This window comes from Serinus canaria, chromosome 3, assembly GCF_022539315.1.
Source record: "Serinus canaria isolate serCan28SL12 chromosome 3, serCan2020, whole genome shotgun sequence".
NCBI lineage: Eukaryota > Metazoa > Chordata > Aves > Passeriformes > Fringillidae > Serinus > Serinus canaria.
In genome coordinates, this window is record NC_066316.1 from 77,347,678 (window position 1) to 77,364,615 (window position 16,938).

Here is a 16,938-nt window from a genome sequence, read left to right on the forward strand (position 1 = left end):
TTAGAGTTATCTGTGTTCTCAGTCTGCTGACTCTACTATGTGGGTGGTATCCTCTGGGAGACAGGCAATAATATTTTAAACCGACACAGTTATTTTCAAAACAATCACTTTCATGCACCATTAGCCACAGAGGCTGGTATAAGCTTTGCCAGCTTTAGACTGGTTTAACAAATAGTACTTTTCTATCTGATGCAGATTTTTAGTTGCACTCTCAAAGCTGCAAGAATGCAGCAAGGGATTAGCTGTAGCTATTTTTGCTTCCCCCCCCCCCCCACCTGGGGTGAGATTGTTTTAACAAGGAATATCAGTTAACTCTAAGAAAAATTCAAAAACTGCCTGACTTAAACATTGCCAATTAGAGCAGATAGCTCTAGTTAAAAAGGTAGAGCTAGATGAACTTAGATTTCTTTCTTTGGTTTGTCTCTCTGAAGACTTACATAAAACTTATCAGCTACTATGAGGCTCTTAGAAGTATGCACAGCGTAATGTAAACAGGGCATTAAATTACTGATATCCGAGACTCTTAACACACAATCTTACTGACTGCTTGCTTTCTCTTTCATACTCAAATTTTACTTTTGTAACAGCAAGAAAAGTGTCGAATATCAGAGATCTTACCTCAGCAGAAAATGCCTTTGAATCCTCACTCCTCCAATAAAAAATCCTGCCTCAACTATGCTCTTTTGTTTCTTACACTGTTACATTTTCATATGTATTTTAGTCTGTGATATGGTAATTATTTCACATTATACTATAGGTCAATTGTTATATTTGTATAATTTCTGCAGTAGCTGCATCATTACAGTCATATTGCTATTTCAGTTTGAAAAGATTTGTGATGAAAGCAGTCTGATCACATATGTGTTTCTTCAAGACACTTGATGCTAAATCAGCTCAATTACTGACAATATAGGCCTTTTGATTTTATTTATTTAAGTATTTTATTATTTTTTATATTATATTTGGTTGTAGCTTAGATGCCTGGTTCCTTTCTTCCTCTAAGAGGCAGATTTTTCTTATTTAATGTCAGATAAATTCAGTGCTTCATTTCATAGCATTGATGCCTTAAAGACCTAGAAATAAAACAACATACTTTCAAGACAATATCAGTATAGGAGGTAATATAAAGGCTGGTCTTTTTAAAGAGGTCTCCAAGGGATGGCTGTGGAAAAATGCCCGCCCTGCACAGGGTGAATAAAATTTTATAAATATAGCAGATTAGCATAATTGACAAGAATCCCCCGTGAGAAGCACAAGTGATGAAACAATCACCCCCTTTTGGTTCCACCTCTTCTGTAGCCCCCCCCTTTAGATAGGAACTAAACTTTGTTTATGAAAATGTGTCTCGAAGAGCTAGTTTCAGCCTTGGTTCCCAGGAAGAATCAAGATAGGATAGGGGCCTTGGACCCCTCAGGGCTTGGAGCCTCTGGAATGTGTCCTGGCTTTCTGCCTGTCAGGGTAGAGAAAAGTACTGGAGCTAGCTAGGAGCTGTATACAATACAATAATAGTTTACAGAGCTATGACTATATATAAGAAATATAAAAGCCAAAATCATTCTGGCAGCATGACTTACTAACTGGGCAACAAACACTACGAGCCCAGAGTGGAAGGAAAAACTGATGATGAGATGTGGAAAGCTTAAGTCTCTGTGGCTGCCAACTCCTCTTGAAAGTCTGAGGTACCTCAGCTTTGGAAGGAGAGGAGCATGGCAATGAGCAGGGACTGCAGCTTTCCCACTGTACGTGTGCTGGCTGACTCACAGACCTCAGCACAGAAGACAAACACACAGAAAACAGGTAGGTGTGTTATGACCACAAACTGCAGCCACTGTCCATCAGTGTTAACTGCCCCCCACAAGCTCTCTGAGAGAGTTAATCCATCCCTATACACACAAAGACCAAATGTTTTCCCTGTTAAATCCTGATGGAGCTGAAACAAAGTCAAAAATTGTTACACAATTCTCCACACATTTAATTACTTCTCTCAGCTTCCAGTTTAAAAATGGCTGATAACATTTCTCATATTTGCAAATGTAAGTGAAAAATGAAATCTAGACTGTGTTAAAATTTTCAAAGTAATGAAAAAATCTTATCTTTCCTGATGTTAAAATGACCCTTTAGTTGTGCCACTAGTTATTTACATCCTCTGCTGCTAGAAATACTTTATTTTGCTATTGATTCAAACAATATCAGAATCACAGTTAGGTCCTAGCTCTTTAATTCCCTTGGAGGAAGAAAGTACTTTGCAGCTCTTAAAGATCTTTGTTTTTAATATAGTAGGCCTTTGAAGTTTTACAGGTGTTTGTTCACAGACAGTGTTTATTTCCGGGTTAAACAGACAGAAGATGACTACTCAACTCAAACAATTCAATATACAATTTTCTCTTTTTAAATTTATATTCAAAAGTGGACATTTTCTTCTCACAAAATTTATGTAAAAGCCTCTAGTTTGTTTCATATGAGTATACTATTTTGTAGATAGACAGCAAATTTATTATGTATTTGCAATCCACAGGAATCTTAAATGGATTGCATCTGTTAGACATCAAAAAATTACTATTAAATACTTTGTTTTGGATTTAGTGGTACTGAGGAACTATTAAGACAGAAAACCAGCAGCTTACTGTGTCTAATAGAAAATCTCTTTACCCTCAAATCTTTTATGTTATTATCTTTTTAAAATCATAAGTATGATATATTGCATAATAATAAAAACACTTGTATTAAGTGTTGACATTTTCCATAATACTGGGAAATTACATTAAAGAGTAATTATTTTTGTTCTTGATTTGTACCAATTACGCAAATACAAACACAACAAGCCTTAAGGGTGTGCATTAATAATTATTTGCTTAAGATATTAATTTCAAAAAATATGTTCAAATCCATACTTTATCTAGTCACAGGGGGGAATATACAAAGCAACCACACAGTAGCTATAACTACTATGGCACACAATGATTTTTTAGTATTTTTTAAAATTTAATTTGTAGTATCACAAATATAAGTAAACAGAGAGTATGTCTGGACTCATGTATACTGCTTTTACTGCTGACAAAAAGCAGTTTACGGGTATAGTGACTTAGCAGGTTTGTTGAAATTGATATCAGTTTTCTGGGAAAAAAAAAGCAGATAAGTGAAAAAGGAGAAAAATCTATTTGTCTACAGGACTACTCAAAATAATCATATTTCTAATTTACAATACTATGAACTTGCTAATTTTGTACAGATAACTCATGAGAGTTGGATTTCTTCGAATCAGTGTAACACATGTGTGGAACTTTGCCAGAGTTTCAGGGTCTTTTTGAACTTGTGCAGTCATCACTGTGAAATGAACCAAATATGTTTTTGTATTTTTAATATTCAAGGAAAAAAGGCATCCAGTATATCCAGAAACTTGTAAACAAGAACTGACAATTGCAAATAGTGGAGGTCAAACTGTGTTACTGAAAAAGCTAGTGCAATCCATTTTGGTTTCCACTAATGGTTAAGATGATTTGGAGGTGAAGTCATACATTGCCCAATGACGTCTGGCAGACTTAGGTAATGTGTTCTAGTTGTTTCTAGCCCAAGAGGGCTTGATCTTTAGCTACCTCAGCCTGTTTGTTGTTGCCTAGACTTAAGCTGTTAGTTTTTAAAGCACATTTTAGAGAAGCTGAGCTGGAGTTTGTTGGGGTGCTTTACTACCATCCAGTTAGTAGCAAGGTGGTCAGGGTAATTAAAAGCCCATCTCCTTACATTCTCAGGCGCAATGTTCATGTACCAATGTCTGTGTTCACTGTACAATGTTTTATTTATGTTTTATATGACATATATGTGACCTCTCTTCTCCTTACAATGCTGCTTACTGTACCACATACCACGGATCTTTGTTAGGAGTTGTGTGCTATGCCAGTGTTGCACCCATGAGGACATGTGCCTTTCCAGAAATCTTTCTGTGGATAAATTGAATGTCATTACTTGAAATCAGGACCACTAGTTTTTTGTTTTTTTTTTAAATCATCCTCACAATGTGAGGGTAAGTCACAATGAGCAGGCACGTGGCAGAGACCTGAGAGTGCTGTGCAAGGAACTTAAAGACAACTGTGGATGTGAAATACTCTTCAATTTACATACCTACAGTTAGAGAACAAGAGAAGCAAATTTAACTGCAGCCTGAAAAAACCCACTATGTACCTATCTGGGGACTGACTGCTTTCCTAAGCTTTCAACAAGGCTGCTGGAGAAGCAGAAAGTAGGTGACATGAGTGCCTCTTTGTTGAAAGCACTATTCACCATCAGCAAAAAAAATCAGGCCCTTCTTCTTGTGTTCTCTCCCCTCTCAGCCATACTCACCTAATATATTAATTCAAGACCTGCACTCCTTTGCATTATGTGATTGAACAAGCTGTTTTGATTTGTAGTCTCAGTACATCCAGCAGCTAGGTAGAGCAACAGGGTCTTAAAAATCCATGTTAAACTGCAGGAGACCACAGGGAATCTGGAAACCTCTGTGGGTTTTAAGTGTCAACAGATGGCACGGCATGACCTACTTTGGAATAAATAAATTAAAAAAGAAAGGGTAAAGTTGCTCTGTCAAGAAGTGTCTGTGCTGGTACTGGGAAGCTGCGGAGCTGCAGAGCTCAGGGGAACAACAATGGGGTGTCTTGAGGCTGCCAGCTGACTTTGCAGCCCAGGCATCATTAGTATGTGTTGGCTGTTCAGTAGCCTACTCAATATGTGCTGGTAATATTAATCTGGGTTTCCTAGCAGCAGGTGCCTCTATCATAAGATTTTCTAGCCTGATTACTTTGCAGATTGGCAGAAAGTCCAAGGTTTGAGTGACTCAAAATAGCAAAATTAAATTTCCAGCTGTAGCAATGTCTCTTCTGGAGTCAGGCTGGCTACTGATTCATTCTATGGTATCACCTTTTACTTTTAAAGGATACTTACCAAAAAAGACTTCATTCTCCAAAGAAAAGAATACAGCCCAGTGCTTTCAATCAGCACCACATGCATAAAAGCAATTGTCAGATCTTTCAACTCGCCTCTTATATTTCTTTAATGTATATACCATCTATTATTACTACTGCTAATTTCAATGGGCACATCTCTGAATTGTGTTATTTCTATAGCATCAAGTGTCCTCACTCTCCTCATCAGCTATTTTATAAATTTCACCTATCTTCATTATTGTATCCAGCCTTTTCCAGAATGTCCCTTTTAAAAAGAGCATATAAATCCTTCTAAAAGTATAAAGAAAAAAAAACCCAAACAAACTGGATAACACTCTATTGTGAGACACAATGTGCAGACAGGTCAGATGCTATACTGAGCTCTGCTTTGTGGAGTAACGTGGATGTGAAGCTCACAGTTCCAGCATGTATTCACGTGATTTTATGGACAGTTAATGCAAAAATGCTATTTGCTACCTGGCAAAGAGAATGAGCTATTATAACCAACTAATTGTGTAGTATTGATAATTTATTTTTTTTTAATCTTTAAAAAATTTTCACAGTTTAAATGCACATAAACATTCCGTTCAGTTATGAATACAGTGTGTGTTCTTGGCATCCTGCTTGTAACATAAGGATATGCTTTCCCACCAATCTGGGACAAATCCTCTCAAGGGACACTAGACTAAATAACCATTTGATTTTAGATGACAATTGAAGAATCAAAACATTTTACACAAGACCCATTGTAATTTTTTAATCTGCTTATTATTTTAATCCTGTTCATTCTTAAACATTTTAAATCTTCCAGCCCTTTTAACTCAATATATAGGTAACAGGGACAGATTGAATTTAAAGCTTTCCCAACCTGTTAGCATTATGGAGATACATTTGTGCTCTCTGACATGGAGAATCCTCTATGACAGGGAAAGGCTGAAGGCATTCAGCCATCCAACCCTCTGCCAGGCTTCATTTCAGATGATCAGAATTGGCCCTGAGTAGCCTGGCCTGACCTAGCAGCCACCCTGCTGTGAGCAGGAGGCAGGACCGGATGACTCCTGAGGTCCCTTCCAGCCTGCATTACCTTATGGTCAGGTATTGGGAGCTACTGTTATGGTCAGGTATTGGGAGCCACAGCGAGCCTTAGCAAAGCAATTTTTCTGGAGTGCCAGAGGAACTTTCCAAACCTCCAAATGTGCAGATAGACCTGCAGCTCTCCTCGTGGTGTAGGTATTCAGCTTACATGAGAACCATCTTAGATACCCCACCTTGGAGCCACACACCTGCCTTGAAAGAGAAGAAGAACTATTGATATCCTCAAAACATACATCTCACTTCCTACAACAGCTGTGACTGTCTCTTTCTGCTCCTTCACTTAATACAAACCATGATCCATGGCCACGGGAGGTCCCAGGGAGGCACACTGGCACTGCAACCACATCATTCCATGCACAGACATCAAGCAGGCACAAATCCTTGCTGCCCTCCCATGGCAGCAGATCTGATGCCACCTCCTTGGCTGGAGAGGGTTAGGGACCATCAAATTGATGGCCTGCAGCACACAACATGTTTCTTCTTGCCTCTAAAGGATGCACAAATAGCCCTTTGGATGAGTACATCATTGAGGTGATGGTGTAGGAGCAACACACCCTTCTCACAAGACAGGTCTCACCCTAGTCCATGGGGTGACCACCATCCATCACGTTTGATTCCTTATTTCCATTAGTGGGATACACATTATGTAAGGGGAATGAAAATTATGAAGGTATATATAGAGTTTGTGGGGAAATTATTAGTAACTTCATGGCTAGTGTGCAAGCATGGACCTTTGGTAAGGCCCTGAGCAGGAACACAGGTTCAGTACCTGCTCAGTTTTGTTCTGAATTGTCACATCACTAAGTTCCCTCACTAACAGAAAAAAATAAGCATGACTGTGTCTGTAGAGTCAGGTCTTAGACCCATAGTTGTTGGGAAGGATGAAAGTTTGACAAGAAAGTCTCACAGATATGTATGCTTAGCAGAAAGATTTTTGAATTTTGAATCTGAAGAAGGAATAGAGATGGAAGCAAGTTTTGATATAGAAGAAAATAATTGCTTAGCCAGTCTTACTGGATAACCAAGGAGGTAAAGGGTGTGTTAGTTAGAAGGGGTTTTTATGACTTAGAGCAAAGGATAAACCCACCTCAAACAAGATGTTTTTACCAAGCAGAAAGATAGTGCAGGCAAACAAGTCAACAAATGTTGCAAATAGAAAAAATATCTCAGAATTTTCCACTGCAAGAAAACTGAAAATCAACTTCCAGCTTAAACTTTAATGTACTAACTTTTAGTGATTGGAGAATAGTAACATGAATATGGTAATTATAGTAGTTATGATAGGCTATAGATAAAAGTTAAGGTATAGATTGGTTCTACTGTATTAAGAAGCTCAGCAAAGAAAAGTATATAATGCATTGTAACTTAAACTAGGGGGCTCCAGGCCTGCCTGCAGCTGGAGCTGTAGGCACAGGCTCTGTCACCCACGACCCTGGAGTGCTGTAACCTCTTGGATGTAATAAACTGCATTTTGAAGTGCCACCTGGAGTCCTGCATTCCTCATTCAGACTCTTACACATAGTGACATTTTCTGTGACTGATTTCATTTGATGTGCATGTTTGTACTTACTTTTTCTCAGAAATATCTCACCCAGCACTTTGAATGTCCTCTCCTTAGTAATGCAGAAGTGCTGCTGTCTGGACAGGAAACCCATGCTTAGTTAAAAAGCTAAAGAACGAGAACTGTCCAGACATGGTAAATGTTCCAGCATGAGGGGCACTTTATCCCATTACTATGAAGAACTAAATCATTAATGAAGCTTTATTTAGCCTCCTGGTTAGGATGTCCCTAAATTTTCATCTGTTACATATCTCATTTGCTTTTATCTCCTCCAGATTCTGTGCTTAGACAGGAATACTCAGTTTACATGTAGAATATAGAAAAGTTCTTATGAAATTACTTTTAACAAAGGCCTAGATTCACGAAAACCTGTCAGCACCATTTTCTTTTGAGGAGATGGTATGGATAATACCATCTTTTAAATGTTTTCTTATATTTATTCTGCTGATGATATCATTCAATTCACTGCAATATTTTTTATTCTTCACATGACTAATTTGGTAGCACAAATCCAGAGTTGTCACTAATCTGAATGTAAAGAAACTGTTCTTACAAATGAAAAACAGTGTTGTGAGGTATCTAGATGGAAGACCAAGCAATATATAGGAACACTATGTACAGAATTGACAAGACAGATCAAGGATGCATGACTAAGATGTAATTTCTGCTATAAAAAGTACTTTCGTTTTCCTGAAGAAGTGCTGTAATAATAGTCTGTTGGGTTTGCCTGTCAGAGTATAGGTGACAATGTGGCACTTCCACAGCTGAGATTTGAGAACTGAGATGGCAGTCTCAGTTCCACTCCAGATCATTTCCAAGATGCTGTATATTAATGGGCAATCAAGGACAAAGTCACAGTCTGAGTCATTACAGGAAAGGTCAAAGAATGTGGAAACATTGATGTCAAGCTCCCAGAAAAGGTCCTCAGGTTCAGGAACTGGTGCTTCCATTGCCAAGAGAAAATCTGTCCTGGCACAGAGACACTCCAAGACCTCCATTAAATGAGAGTGACTGTTCATGTGAGGAAGCAGAGGAGAAGGAGAACTTCAGTTTCTGATGTTCTGCACCTAGATGCTGTTCAAGTGCCTGTGACATTAAAGTGATGTCATGAGCACCTGCAGAACAAAGCTGAGGCTAAACTGTCAAGTCTTGCAAAACCTGTCAAAAGCTCTGCTAATCAAAAAAAAAAAAAAGCTTACTCAACAAAAGGCCAGGCTGAGTGAGTATGAAATAGGATCCATGCTCTGAAGTGCAGTTAGCTCACTTGGGTCAGGTGAAACCCAAGCTGAAGAAAAACAAAAACATTAACTTTTTTGTTGGTTTTCTTCTATTCCTTTTTCGTTGCTATTCTTTCATTGTTCTGACACACCAGTACAACAATAATTCAAAAATATTTTTGCCTAATAAATTACTGCCTGCTATTCTCTACAAATAAATACATTGCACTGAGCCACAAATACAGACTGAGCTGCTGCTGGTGGTGTTTTCCATCTGCAGAGCCTTTCTCCAAATTGCCTGATGACATCACATAGATTATTCTGACTCACTGTGGTCTCACAGAGCCTCTGCCTAACGCAGGTATTAGCAGCAGCAAATATTAGCAGTCGACATCAACTCGATGAAGCAGCAGAGTAAAGCAGATAGAGAATTTTTCAGAGTGGCTGGGTCTGCTTGGGATGAAAAATAAATATAGGGAAGGATTGATTTAATCTGTTTACATAACTGACTTTAAATTAACTTGCAATTAGGCCCTCACCAAGAATTACTCAGTGATTATACCCTCCAGCTGCCCAATACAAGCATGGGTTCTGGGCAAGGCTGTAATGAGGAGGGATGAGCTACTGCTCCCCAAATGGGTCCTTTCGGGGCCACCACTGTGGAGTGCCAAAGTAAGCCACTATAGGGAACTCAGCCTATGCCCTACAAGGCCTTGACACGGGGTTTTCCCTACTTCTCACTTCCTTGGGCCCTTAAGCATAGCCTACATAAAGCTATTTGCATGTGCTTCAAAGACACCTGCGGCAGTAAGTCCATCTGCTGAAGCAAACGTACCCGTTCTCTTTTGCATCCCATATGCACATGGCACATTTCATTGTTTGTCTTAGTAGTAATGGGTTTTTTTAACCTTGTGGCTGTTAATTCTTTTCTTTCCTTGTCACCTCTGTGTCCACCTGGTGCCCATGCGCCCTGGCAGCGAACCAAAAGGTTACTGAATATGTCCGTGGTTACTCTGTGTGTAAAATGCATTCCCTTACATTTCTGCCACTGAAGTTAAGGAAGGGTGGAGGTGTCCTAGAGGTCCTTAAAAAGCGATATCAGGGAGGCTGGCTGCAGCTGAGGAAGACAATATGGAGAAAGGTTTCTATGTCAGCAGAGCTCCTTCCTCTGGTCATCAGCTTTCCACTCCTTCACCTTCTTCAATATCTCACTGAAGCCCAGAGGCAAATTCCAGTCCCAGGAGTACTGCCCATATCACCATCTCAGCAGGGTTAGAAGTGAGCAAAGCCTTTCCTAAGAAAATTGTGACTAAGATGGCATTTAGATCAAGGCTGCAAGACTTGATCAAGATTACTTTTACCCTTCCCCCACATCTTCACACTGCTTTCCCACAGTATTTGAAAAGTAGGGCATGTATGCGTTAAAAATCATATAAACATACAACAGTTGGGAAGACTGGAAATAATCAATTGTAACAGCAGTACAGGTTAAGTCTTCAGTGTTGCCACAGGGGAGAGGATAAAATCAGGCTGTGTTGCCTGTATAAAAGTTTCTGTTTAATTTCAAGGCTATTTAGGGGTGTGGGCTGCCCTCTCACTGAGTGCTTCTTCTGCAGCTGTGAAGGGAAAACCAGAAAACCTGGGTTTTTTTGGAAGGCTGCCTTCTTTAAACGCTCTGAAACACACTGATACAGCCATCAAAGCTGGCATGTTTCAGAACATTACTGAGGCTGGTGTCTATGTGATCCAGATGGGGGCTCACCAGAACTGGAGGTCGTAACCTGACCCCTCCTTTTACCTCAAAACTTCCTAAAGACAGAAATTTCAATGTTGCTTGTTCATTTTTGTGTACCAGCTATGGTTCTCCAGAGCTTCAGCATGTATTCCCAACAGCACTGTAGTCAGAAAAATAAAAGAAATAAAAAGTCATAACTGAAAAATAAAGAGGGAAAATGAAAAGTGTTTAAAATAGGAGTTGAGTTGAACTAAGAGTACACAGGCACAGTTAGCTGATCAGAGTTATCTCTGTGGACAAAGTATAATGGCACCTGTGTTACCAGTTTCTCTTTATTAAAGTTAACTTACATGCAGCAAGAAGTCATATGGCTGCTGTTGAATTCAGTCTCAATGCTTATAAATTAGAAAGACTACCTTGGCCAAAATGAGAGAAAACACAAAGGAACAGTCTAAACTCTTACCTTGAATTGCCTATGACACAACCAGGTCAGAAATGTTTGGCCAACCATAGAACTACCACTGAACACTCAGACAGCCACCATCCTACAGGAGGAGGCTAAGGAGTTTTGCACACGTGCAGCAAGCAGGCTGTACATGTGACAGGCTCTCAAACCACAGACCCAGCCTAGAAAAATGGATTAAAAGCCTTGGTGTGAGTGTCAGAGTTGCAGATTGCATTTGCATCTTCCTTTATGTCTTCCTGCCAGTGACCAGTTCACATAAGACCTTTCAGACTTTCTCATCTCTGAGGAAAGTCTTAAACTCCAGTTGTTTGGGGTTTTGACAGATAATTCTGTGGTGTCTGTGTGGACCAGTACATCAGTTGTTTCTAGTCCTCCAGGATATCAAGTGAGGTATGTTATGGTTATCAAGGCTTGACAGGTCAATTCATATCAGGTTGACAGGAAAAATCTCAAGAGAATCATTGCCTCTTGTAAAAATCTAACTGTCCTCTAGAAAAAAGTACATACTGTCTTGGAGAAATTGTAGAACACAGAACACAGCAGAAAAATGTGGCACACTCAATTTAATTTTTCAGGTGAAAAAAACTACATGTATGAACATTTGCCCAGAAGTGATGGAAACTGAGAACAAGCAAATGCATTTAGGAGGAAATACACAGCTGCAGTGAAAAGTAAAGAAAACACTTGGGGAAAGTGATGGGAAGGCTTGAGGTTTTAAGAACTGGCTGGTGGTACACAAAAACTGAATCCATTGCAAATTGCACATGCTGTCCTCCTGGAGGAAGATGTTCTCCCTTGGGAAAGACTGGGCCTCTCTCTTTCTTCCAGGATCTAATAGAAGGCAAAAGATAAAGAAATGTAAACTCGAGAAACTCTGAGGATACTGCATATGTCCATGGCACTCTCAGCCAGCTGCTGGCTGCAGCATGTTTGTGCAGCAGTGGAGAGCAACAGCTAATGAACAGAAACTGCTGATTTATCATCAGCCACCCCACTGCTGGTCATGGGGAGAGGACAGTGGTGTGTATAGTTTACATATTGTATCAAAGGGTCCAAAAAAAGGGTGGAGAAAAGTGTAACAGTCATCTTTATTGTGCAAATTACTGAAACTATTGTGTAATAAAACTGTATACCACACAAAACCTAGGTGCATCCTGATTTATCTCACCAGTCCTATCAAACTACAAACATTTCTAAGCAGAACCTTGTATTAATTGCATTTTATATACTATACAGTGAGACGAGGAAGACTTGCAGATCACACACACACACCAAACCATACGTACTGGCAAAGGCAAAACCTGTCTGGACCTCTAGACACTATGGTTCACTTTCTGGGTGAATGAACAGCCTACTGAGGGACCTCAAGCCAGCTAGTTCCCTTCTAGCACACCTGTATTCCCAGCTGTAAAACATACAGTAGGCTTCTAATATACAGTAATATACATACTTTATCTGGCTACTTCTAAAAAAACCCTGAAAACCTCAGAGCAGTAATCACTTTTGCTGCATTTTGTGACACTTGAGGCAGCACTTAGCATTAAGAATGCTGCACCTAGGCGCAATTTCTAGTAATGAACAGTCGGTACTGAGCAGTCAGAGAAAAAGTCAGTTACAGTATCTGCCATCTCCTATGGTCATTCTCCAGAAGGTCCCAGTCAAGAAGTAGAAGCAAACTGAGTTTCATCTAGCCATTAAAACTCCTTAAATTTGCAGTAACTTGAGCTACCTCAGGAGATATTTTTTTCTTGCAGTATCATTCCTTCCAACATTAAATAATGGTGACATCTACACCGCTTCACTCATCTCTCAGTTGACCTTGTTTTTCAGGGTATTTTTTTCTCCCTGTCTTGCCATTTTTTTTCACTTTTCACTCCTAGTACACAGGAAAAGGGGCACAAAAAAAAAATCATCCCTTTTTTTTACTTGCATAAAAAGTATGTCTAACATTTGGACAAGGTCCATCAATTTACAACTTCATTAATTCCTACAATTACTTATTGCTATTCTAAATATGATAATATGCAATTTGTGAATTATCCTGATGCTAGGAATGAAACTTATAAAAGCTTCATTCTATACACACACAGAAGCAAATTACAGATCTCAAATTACATATCATTTTAAGTGAGGGCACACCTTATTCTTTGATGTGCAGCTAGCTGTCACTAGGCAGTGAAGGACACAAGAATCAGGTGATGAGAGAAGCTAGAGGAAAGCCTGACTCTCTGTATTAAGCCCTTTATTAAATGTAGCTCTAGGTCTTTTTTCAAGAAATGAAAAACAAAGTAAATTTTATTTTGATGGCCATAGCCATCACTACTTGTAAGGACATTGGCAAATTAAAGGGTTCAAAGGCCTACTTGATAAAAGCACACTGCTTCATTAAAGGAGCAAATGGCATCTTTAATACAAACAGCAATCTCCTCAAAACCTTTTGCTTTATGATCTTAAGAATGGCACAATGGCCATGATAATTACACCACTTCTTGAAATACATACAGCCACTTACTGAACTACAACAAAAGAGTCAGCAAAGTCTGACTGTATAAATACGAGAAAAGTCCTGGACCTCCAAACACTTCCTCTTCCAGGTATAATTTAGGGAAATTGCACCAGTTTACTCACCACTGGCAACCTACACTGTAAGTGCACGTAACCAGCCTAGTTCTCAAACTGAAGACAAGGGTTTATGAACCACTCAGAATAAGTGATGCATCTGCCACACGCTTGTAGTTATGTCACTAGTCTAATGTTAAATAAAAGTACCAATGCAGTATTCCAAGTGAGTCAGGGCTTTGCAAAAGATATATCTGTTTTCTGGGAGTTGAACAAATAAGATTTTATTACCCTATGGAAAAAAAGAGAGGAATGCTGACTTCAACACAGGGGAAGACTCTGCTAGGACATGTTGGTTGCGCAAATTAATTCCTTGGGAAAGTTTTTCAAATTTGGCTGAATTGTTGACCTTCCTGTCTTAGCTCTGATAACATTCTACTACACTCTCAGCAATCCAGGAAGTTCAAAGCCTCAAAATTGCTGATAACATTCTATTGCTCAATTTCAGTACTTAGGTCCTTTTATTGGATAATGTATTTCTCCTAAATTGATGGATATGCCCTTCATCTATCTTTTTCTAGTGAAACAGCAACTAAATATTTCTTTCTTGTTATCAAAAATACTTAACACTGTAGATCCTGTTCAACAAGTAGCATCAGTTTTTCATGGTAGATGTTTACATTTTACGACTTTACCTCTTACTTATATCATAGCCTCTTGCGGGTAAGAACCAGCCTACTCCTAACAGAAAAACAATCTTAGAAATTACAACAGAAAATAAAATCCCCTTAAAAAGTTCAGTCAAGAATATAATATGAAAAAAATATTTAAAGAACATATTTTAAAATCAAAGTTCAAAGAGCACAAGAAGTTGTAGAAGAAAATAAGGAATGTGTTTAACTGCGTAATGGAAGTGTCAAGGCTTTGCTTCCAGAACCTGAAGGCAACCTGCAAGGAAGATGGAGAGAAGACTTTTTACAAGACCATATAGGGACAGGACAAGGGGGAACAGCTTCAAACTGAAAGAGAGTAGGTTTAGATTAGATATTAGGGTGAAGTTCTTTGCTACAAAGGTTGTGAGGCTCTGGAAAAGATTATCCAGAGAAAGCTGGGGATGCCCCATCCCTGGAGGTGCTCCAGGCCAGGGGGCCTTGAGCAAGCTGGTCTAGAGTGCCCATGGCAAGGGCGTTGGAATTAAGTGATCTTTAAGGCTCCTTCCAACCCAAGCCATTCTATATTTTACAGCTCTATGTAGAATATAAAGGTAAACTTATTTTCAAAATTATAATGAAACATAATCTATAATCTTCAGGCTTTATATAATCTACACAGCTTTGTACTTGATTTCAAAAGTGTCTAAATAAGAAAAAAAATCCTCAAGTGTGACAGTTATCAAATGCTTTATAATGCAAAAGCTTAAAAAAAATCTGAAAATAATTAAAGTACAGTTTAAAATGACATGCCTTGGATAAAATATTAATCAGATGGAATTAAATTAAATTTATAGTCTCATATACAGATTGCTTAAGTATTCAGCAGAGTTCAGCAAAATTTCTGAAGAGATCCTGGTGTAATAGAGTTCAAATGCACATAGGATTTCTAGCTCCTGTTGCATTAGGAGGCAGAAACATTTCAGCCTTAGAGCACCAAGCCAGCCATTATTAATGAAGCTGTCTAATGGGCTGAACCTTAGCCACGCATGAGAACCCAACAACAGACACTTCTGTCCTCCATAAGAGCTAAATTTCAGGACCATCAACACATTAATGTTTAACTGTTTAAAAGTAAGGTGGTAGTTAATTCTCAGTAGATTCCCCTGCAGTTCTGCACAGCATTGCACTAGACTTTCAAACAGAAAGGATTTCCATTATCTGATGAGCTAATGTTCTGTTTCCTTAATGACCTCAGAAGATTTAATAAGGTATTTATTTAATTCTTGTTCAGCAAACACATGACTAGCTGATAACACATCCACTGATTTTGTTCATTTTCTTCCTTAAAGGCTGGTCACTCTTTAAGTGTCAATCCATAATTTTATATTACACTGCAAACAAGCCCTCCAAATATGACACTAATGTTTTGCTGGCTCTGAACTCAAAAAAAGACTATGTTCATGTAATACAATGGCTCCTTTTCAGGAAACTGAGATAAGGAATCTATCAAAGTGAAGAAAACCTTGAGAGTGAAAATTCCTATAAGATGATATTGTAGAAACATAAAGAAAAAAAGCAGGAAAGTGACAAGTAAGATGCAGAATATGGTCCTAAATGACTATGTTCTTTTCAGCTGGTCATGTTGAGATGCATGTTGCCCTTAGGCCTAGTATACAAACCCGTCTATTGTGCAGGAAGGGGCTCAGCCCAAAGATCTCAGGAAGACAGAAACATGAAGTGCTCCAACACTTCTGCAGGATCATTGACACGACTGTGCTAATAAGCTTCGTTTTTTTTTGCTACGGTTTAGAAAGACCAGATTGTTATCTTCCCCTTTAGGGTCCAACAAGTTATAGGAAGTTTTGAGTTTTTGAGTTCCCAATACTTCGAAAGTCTCAACCACCAGCTCTCAAAAAATCGACTGAGGAGCTGAGAACTATTGGCAATTAACATTTAATGAATTCTTTAACCCTAAGGGATGTGTTGGCAAATCAGGGCAGGAACAAAGAGGTTTGTGACTTTGATAAACTTATCCAGGATCAGAGCTAGGATTCATTCTGTAAGCTCTAAAAGGTAAGGAAGAGGCTATTGGCAATGAGATAATCATCAGGGAGACAAAGGACACGTCCTTCTAAAAAATGCCAACCCACTGGCTGATGGAAACTCAAGCGAGTTAGCAAGATTCACGGTGACCAGACAAAATTAACCATCGCCTAAAGCTACTATGGGTAATTGTTAGGACATTTTGCTTTGCATGTGGGTGACACTCAGGCAAAAGAAAAAAAGGGAAAAAAGAGAAAAGCACAACGGCAGATCAATACAGCATTTACCAAATATAGCAAACGCCGACTTACAGTCTCCTTGAGTCATCCTCGGCAAGATTCCAGTGGCATTTTTCTTTGCCCTAATACTGTTTACTTGAAAAAAAAAATCCCACAAACAGAAAACCAGGAGGAGTTTTGTTCATTTTTAGAAGATGGGGGACACTAAATTAGAGAGTATTTAGATTAGACAGGAAACTGGGTTGTTGAAGCCACAGAGTGACCTTGAGTACACCAATACCAGTCTCTTTTGCAAGCCAGTGAACCCCTAATTCTTTGGGGTAAACCAAAAATTTTCTATCAACCCTTAGTTTAGAACATCGCTAGCTAAATAGCCTAATTTTACAATTACATAACCAACGTCCACAAGCAAGCCAAAAAATCCCAAGTTTTTGTG